The sequence below is a fragment of the Pongo abelii genome, chromosome 7, assembly GCF_028885655.2.
Source record: "Pongo abelii isolate AG06213 chromosome 7, NHGRI_mPonAbe1-v2.0_pri, whole genome shotgun sequence".
Classification (NCBI taxonomy): Eukaryota; Metazoa; Chordata; class Mammalia; order Primates; family Hominidae; genus Pongo; species Pongo abelii.
The window spans coordinates 138,673,226-138,680,461 of record NC_071992.2 but is presented as its reverse complement, the minus strand read 5'-3'; the positions used below and the strand labels follow the sequence as shown (position 1 = coordinate 138,680,461).

The following is a 7,236-nucleotide window of genomic DNA, read 5'->3' as shown; positions in this document are numbered from 1 at the left end:
TTATCATAATAAAAAGGGGAAGTCTTGTACTTTTCTGAAGAATACCTTTTAAAAGTTCCTCATTGCACTCAGAGTAAATGCCAGTGTCCATGCCATGGGCTACAAGGCCCTGTGTCTTCTGGCCTCCCTCCTCTACCTCTCCAGCATCATCCGCACCACTTTCCCCATGCTCCACTCTGCTCTAGGGCACTCCAAATGCATTATTCACTCAGGCCTTGGCTCTCAGCATCCCCTTTTCTGACAACATATTCTCCCTAGATATGCCCATGACATGCCTCTTTTCTCTCAGGTCTTGCTCAAATGACACCAGATCAGTAAGGCCTTCCTTAATAACTTGATCTTAAATTACAATCCTTAAATTACAATTTAGCATTCGTCTACTGCTCTTTCTGCCATAACTCTTATATTCCTGACACATTACTTGCTTAATTTAATTGTTGTCTGCAACCATCATCCCCTACAATGGAATTTGAGCTTTATGACAGGAAGTGACTTTGTCTGTTTTTGGATGGCTGAATGCCCAGTGCCTAAAGCATTCAAACATATGTTGTAAAGAATATCTAAGGCAAAAATGAATAAACGAATGAAATTATTAAATGAAATTAAATAAAAATTCAGGTGCCTAAATTCAGCAAGGAGCACCTGTTTTTCTCCCTTGAACTAAGACTTAGCTAATCCTAATACGTTGTCAAGTATCATCCAGATTTATCAACAACCTAGGACTTGAATAAAGGACTTATTTCTCTCAACCATGGCTCTTTGCTTTTCATCATGCTGCACATCAAGGAAATAACCCTCATTATGCTCTCATCTTCCATCCCTCTGCTTTGTCATCGTGATAAACAACAACTTGATAATATTTAATCCCAGTTCATCATAGGCTTCATGCTTTTAGTCTGCTCTTGAATAGTCCACAACTATTTCAACATGGTGGTTCCATTTGACATATCATGCACCAAACACAAGAGGCCATTGTAGATAGAGAAATCAGGGACTTATGAAAACCTGGAGTCTGAAAACCTCATCTTATTCTACCCCCTAGTTAAAAAAAGAAGACCACATGTAGCTAGTTGAAAGCTGCATTTTCAGGAAGGAGGTCTCTTCTCTAATCACTTCCAGGACTTAGTTGGATGTGACTGCTGTTCTGGGATTCTGGTGAGTAAGTTCCCTGAGCCTGGGGGCCAACTGGAGTTGAAGCTCTAGAGGAGGAAAGCTGTTCAATTCAGAGCTGTCAGCACATCTTTCTCTATGAATTACTCTCCCCAACCTATCAGGCTTTTTTTCTTCTTTTAGTATAATAGAAGACTTTCTGTAAGAATGGGGCCCATTCAGAGCAGTCACCACAAACATAGATTTCCTTGTTAATACTCATTTGAGCCAAAGTATACTTCTCAGTAAATAGGATTGGGAAGAAATGGAATGGTTGAATCAGACAACATTTGTTATGTGGGAATTTTTAATATATTCATATTAACTCAGCCAAACAAAATCCCTCTTTTCTATTTTGGCACTAAACATAGGTGGCATTTTGACACGATGGCCAGAACATATGAGTTTGTCATGGAAATGAGGTGAGAGCATATCTTGGGTGGGGAAGTAGAAAAAGAGTGGATTGATATTAGGCCTGGCCCCCCTACATTGAAGGCCCTCCCTAGAGCCCCTGAAAGAACAGGAATAGTACATTAGGTGCAGAGATCCAGCCAGCTTTGTCTTTTGACCTTGGCTGCCACGTCAAAAATGGATTTTGTGAAGAATCAGGCTGACCCCATCGCTCATCCATCACTGGCCCTGGAAGCGATGTCTACACAACAGCAAAACAATTGAGTGATTCAGGCTGCAGCTACACCAGGGAGTTCCCAATCTGTTGTTGCTTCCAGTAGTTTCAAGGCGTGTTACAAAATTTCATCCACTGTTTTTTTTTTTTTTAATTAAGGTAAATATATTTTATAAAGAACTGAAAAAGAAAAGATGCTGTTTGAAATGAAAACTTCAAAAGGAGTAAGGATCACCCACCTATGCAAGGCCCACGTAAACAACGGGGATCGAAAGAATTCATTAATCCACTGGTTATTTGGACTTCAACAGACCAAATAGCCCTTTTGGTGAGCTTTTTAAAAACTGAACAATGTCCACTTTTTATATTTCTTTGAGAAACATTCTGTTGTATTAAATGAAAAGTGAGAGTGAATTAATTATGAGAAAGGGATCTTTTAATGAAGCAAATAGAGCTTTTCTTTTTTCCTCCTTTCCTCCATCTCTTCCTTCATTCCTTCCATTGCGGAGAGGGAAGCTATTTACAAGTCATTTGAATACAATAGTGCTTTGTAATCTAGGGAGAGAGGTGAGTATTTAGGTTTATAAGAGAATTTTTGTTTATACCACTAAGACACTTGGCTAGGCTTTGAGTTTTTGGTAATAAAATGGGGGTTAGATGAAGCTTCATGTATTCAATGGTAATTCATTGTCCTCAACGTGCCTCCGATCACTTTTCGATGTCTCCAAAGTCTTTCCCAATCAAGTATAAATGAACAGCATCACTATGGCAAATATTCTCTCCAGCTCTAACATCATGCATTTGGCAAGTCATATATGTCTGTGAGCCTCAAAATGTTAAAATCTATATCCTGTATTTCCAACTTCTCTGGGAAGCTGTTAAGTGTTCATTGAAAATATTTTGAGACATAAGAGTTAAATAAAAGCGTCTTATCTCAGCGGTGAAATGGGATCCTGGAATTACAGTTTATACATTTGATTTCAGTTGCTTTTATATTAACTTTGCAATTGTAAGTAAGATTTCTTAATCTCTGTGCATATAAAACTCCAGATAATAGCATTGTGTTATTAACAAAATTATTAATATGATAAGAAAATAAACCAATACAAGGAAAACATTTAGCATAGCATCTGGTGCAAAAATAAGTCCTCAATAAAGGCTAATTGCAATTTGTATGCCTAGAGATAATTATAAAAGAGGATTAAAATACTTAAATAGGAGAAACATTTCTTATTTGCATTATATAATGCAAAAGTAAACTTCTTTACCACAGATTTCCTAGTTATCATGAGTTCTAAATTAATAGAATCCAAATTAAAAAGGGAATTTGGTTTTAAAGCAAAATTCATAGTGAAAGATATGGTTACATAAACAATTAGGGATAGAGGCAATAGAAGTCATATCTGAAAAAAGTGAAAACAAGCCATTAATGTTGTTGGTCATTTAAGCTCAAAGCAGATCTCTCCTCTCTGAACTCTGTTTCCCGAGGAGATTCCGTCCATTGCAAGCCCTTTTACATTACATAGGTCTCATTATCAGTCTTCAGCCTGGACCTTTCTTCAGAGCTCCAGCCTTCATGTGTTCTCATTTCCTCTTGAGTGAATAGCAGGCACCTCAAACTTAATTCCTCTGAATTGGAAACTTTGATTTCTCTTTGGAATCTTTTGTTCCTCAGTCTCTATCTCTGGTCAATGGCATCATAGACTCATAGACACAAAACAGAAATCTAGATAACATCCTTGAACTTTCCCTCTTCTACACCCGTTATTTGTTCAATCATCAATTCCTTTGATTCTATCTACTTAATCTTTATTGAATCTGTATATTTATTTTTCCCATTTCTACCACAGCCACCCTCACTTCAGGCTACCTTATTCTCTTACCTAAACTCTTGCAATAGCCTCTTGATAAGTTTCCCCAATTCCACTCTTAGCTCTCTTTAATCTACTTTCCATATAGCTCCAGAATGTTATTTTACAGAAGAAAATTGGACCAGGCAACTTCCAAGCTTCAAATCATTTGACACCCAAATCATAGAATAAAATCCCCGTCCCTTAACTTGGCCTACAAGACTGCATGGGCTGGCTCTAGCTCAGTAGGTTCTAACCACATATACTTTGTGTTAGTTTTCCAACAAGCTAAGGCCAAGTTCCTTCTTGTCTTTGAATATTTTACAAAGCTTTTTGTCTGCCTAGAATTTTCTTGCCTCTCACCTTCATATGCCTACATTCTCCTTAATTTAGGGGGTAGAGCTTAAGTTGTAATGACTTTTCCAGACTATTCTATCTATTCTATGTAAATAGATATCTACCTCAGTGTTCTCTGTTTCAGAACTGTGTTACGTACATAGCACTTACACAGTTTGAATTATGGAGGTTTTTCTTTATTTACCTTGTATTGTCTGTCTTTTCATTATGCTTTAAGCTCTATGAGGGAATATCCTTTCTGTTCATAAATGATGCTCAATTTCTATGACAAGCACAGGGCTTGTCATAGGAATTCAATAAGTATATAAAAAATGACATTTTAAAACTTGGAAAGATGTGCCTGATAAAGGACTGTTATCCAAAGTATACAGAGAACACGTAAAGCTCAACAATATGGAAATAGGCAACCTGATTAAAAATGAGCCAAAGACTGTAATGGACACCTCACCAAAAATGATACACAGATGGCAAATAAGCATATGAAAAGATGATCCACATCATCTGTCATCAAGGAAATTGCAAATTAAAACCATAAGATACCACTGTACACCTATCTGAATGGCCAAAATCCAGAATACTGACAACACCAAATGCTGATGAGGATGTGGAGCAACAGGAGCTCTCACTGATTGCTGGTGGAAATGCAAAATGGTACAGCCATTTTGGAAGACTGTGGCAGTTTCTTACAAAACTAAAAATACTCTTACCAAATTATATAGCAATTATACACCTTGAGATTTACCCAGAGGAGTTGAAAACTTATGTCCACATAAAAACCTGCACATGAGTGTTTACAGCAGCTTTATTCATAATTGTCAAAACTTGAAAGCAACAAAAATGTCCTTCAGAGGTGAATGGATAAATAAAATGTGGTCTATCCAAGGAATGAAATATTAAGTGCTCAAAAGAAATAAGGTATCAAGCCACGATAACACGTGGAAGAAATGTAGCTGCATTTTACTAAGTGAAAGAAGCTAATCTGAAAGGGCCACATACTGTATGATCCCAACTACATGACATTCAGGAAAAGGTGAAACTATGGGAACAGTAAAAAGGGTTTCCAGGGTTTAGCGGGATGAGACGGTTGTATAGGTGAAGCACAGAGGATTTTTAGTGCAGTGTAACAGTATAATAGGATAGTATAATGGTAGATATATGTCATTATATATTTTTTCCAAGCCTATGGAATATACAATACCAACAGTGACCCCAATGTAAATTGTAGACTTAGTGATAATGATGGTCAATGTAGGTTCTAAATTGTAACAAATGTGCCTCTCTGGTGGGGGATGTTGATATGAAGGGGGCTATGCTGATGGAGGGGCAGGGGATAGAGGCAGTATCTCTGTACTTGCTGCTCAGTTTTCTGTGAACTTAAAACTCCTGTTAAAAATTAAGTGAAAAACGACCAGGTGCGGTGGCTCACGCCTGTAATCCCTGCACTTTTGGAGGCCGAGGCGGGCAGATCACAAGGTCAGGAGACCATCCTGGCTAACATGGTGAAACCCCGTCTCTACTAAAAACACACATAAAAAATTAGCCGGGCGTGGTGGTGGGTGCCTGTAGTCCCAGCTACTTGGGAGGCTGAGGCAGGAGAATGGTGTGAATCCGGGAAGCGGACCTTGCAGAGAGCCAAGATTGCGCCAAGGCACTCCAGCCTGGGTGACAGAGTGAAACACCGTCTCAAAAAAAAAAAAAAAAAAGACAAAAAATTAAGTGAAAAACAAAAATTTAGTCATTGATTGTGGTCTTAAAAGGCGTAGATTAATAGTTAGGAGACTTGAATTCTTAATTTTAGGTTTTTCTTTAACGACTTTTATGAACTAAATATAGTAGTTTTATCTCTTTATATCTCTCATTGTATTTTTTAAGAGAATGAGTAAACAGCAAATAATAGATGCCCTATGTTGACTCTTTAATTTTTTATTTTCAGAAAGACTATTTATGTTGAGGTAAGGTGGTGAAAAAGAGCATCTACTGTTTTCATGAGTCTTATAGAAGATAATTGCATGATCCAATGGTCCAGAGTCCCAGTAAACTTTATGTCTATTTATTTTCCCTGTGTGTCTGTCTCACACAGGCAGCTTCTGTCTCCTTGAATATAATTTTCATCTTTAATAATTTTCAGTTGCCAGACTCTAGTTTTTACTTTTCATCCACGTGTTTGGACTCAACAACTGTTGCTGGTTCTTTGTGCTATCTCTATGTCACCCTTTTGAAGTTTTCTTCATAGGCACATCTTTCCAGTTACCTATTTATTGTTACACTTTAAAACTTCTCCAGTTCTCATTATCTGTCTGATCCCTCCCAAAGTCCCAACTCAATAGAGAGTTAGGAGGAAGCATTTGATTTTGTAAATCTTTTTTTCATCTTTGCCAACTGAGACTATTTGATCAATTCTAATAATAGCATACATTTCTGACCTTCTGTTAATTTCAAAGAGTACTTATCTAGAGATGCTGCTATCCGTTCTCTAGATAGGACTCCTCATAGCCAAAATGGCTCTCATATAAGACTGGACATTCTTGCTTTAGTGTTGTAACAAGCGTACCTCTTGGGCTCCACAGGAATCAGAACACCTCTGTGAGCAGTACTTGTTACTTAATCAGTTGATGAGGGGATAACTCGCCCTTCTTCTTTCCAAAGCTTTGGCAGGAAAGCCTTCATTAATATCTAGATACAGTGAATAATTCTGGAATTGACAAAACAAAGGCAGGACAATAAGATATAAACTTTCTCTTCCCATATTATGTTATAAACTAATAAGCATTATTATGCATTTTATAGTGTATAGTATCCTTTAATGAATTTCTTATGCAAATGACATTCAGGTATACTGTTTCTGTTTAAAATAATTTTTAGAATGAATTATTTTGCTTTATTATGCACTTTGTTAGTCTATTTTTTAAATAAATGCGATGTTTTAAAGTATTTTTAACTAATATTTTTATTATAAATAAGTATAGTATGTATTATGTATAATTAAATTTTCATGGTATGTTTAGTATGTATCATTAAATCAACAAACATTTACTGGCCACCAACTTTGTGCTGGATATGAGACTACAAGGTTTAATGAAGAACTTAAGGTTTAGTGAGAGAAACAACAACTATAAAGGAACACTCATTTTGGTCTGCGTGATGATTTGTAAGATGATCAAAGATTTCCATTCAGTGCACAGTACTCAGAGTATTAATTTCAAATAAAAAAAATTGTCAGAAAAAAATTAGGAAACTTATGAAGAAGAGAAGAAT

At 36.7% G+C, this 7,236-nt stretch overlaps 1 long non-coding RNA gene across 1 annotated transcript in view; it reads left to right on the top strand.

The window, feature by feature from the left end:
* The first annotated feature begins 1,042 nt into the window (after positions 1-1,042).
* The window catches only part of LOC129047527 (uncharacterized), a 58,702-nt gene continuing 52,508 nt past the window's right edge, over positions 1,043-7,236 (top strand). The window contains exons 1-2 of the long non-coding RNA XR_008509267.2: positions 1,043-1,155; positions 1,934-2,102. This is a non-coding gene — a long non-coding RNA (uncharacterized LOC129047527). The remainder of the gene's footprint in view (positions 1,156-1,933; positions 2,103-7,236) is intronic.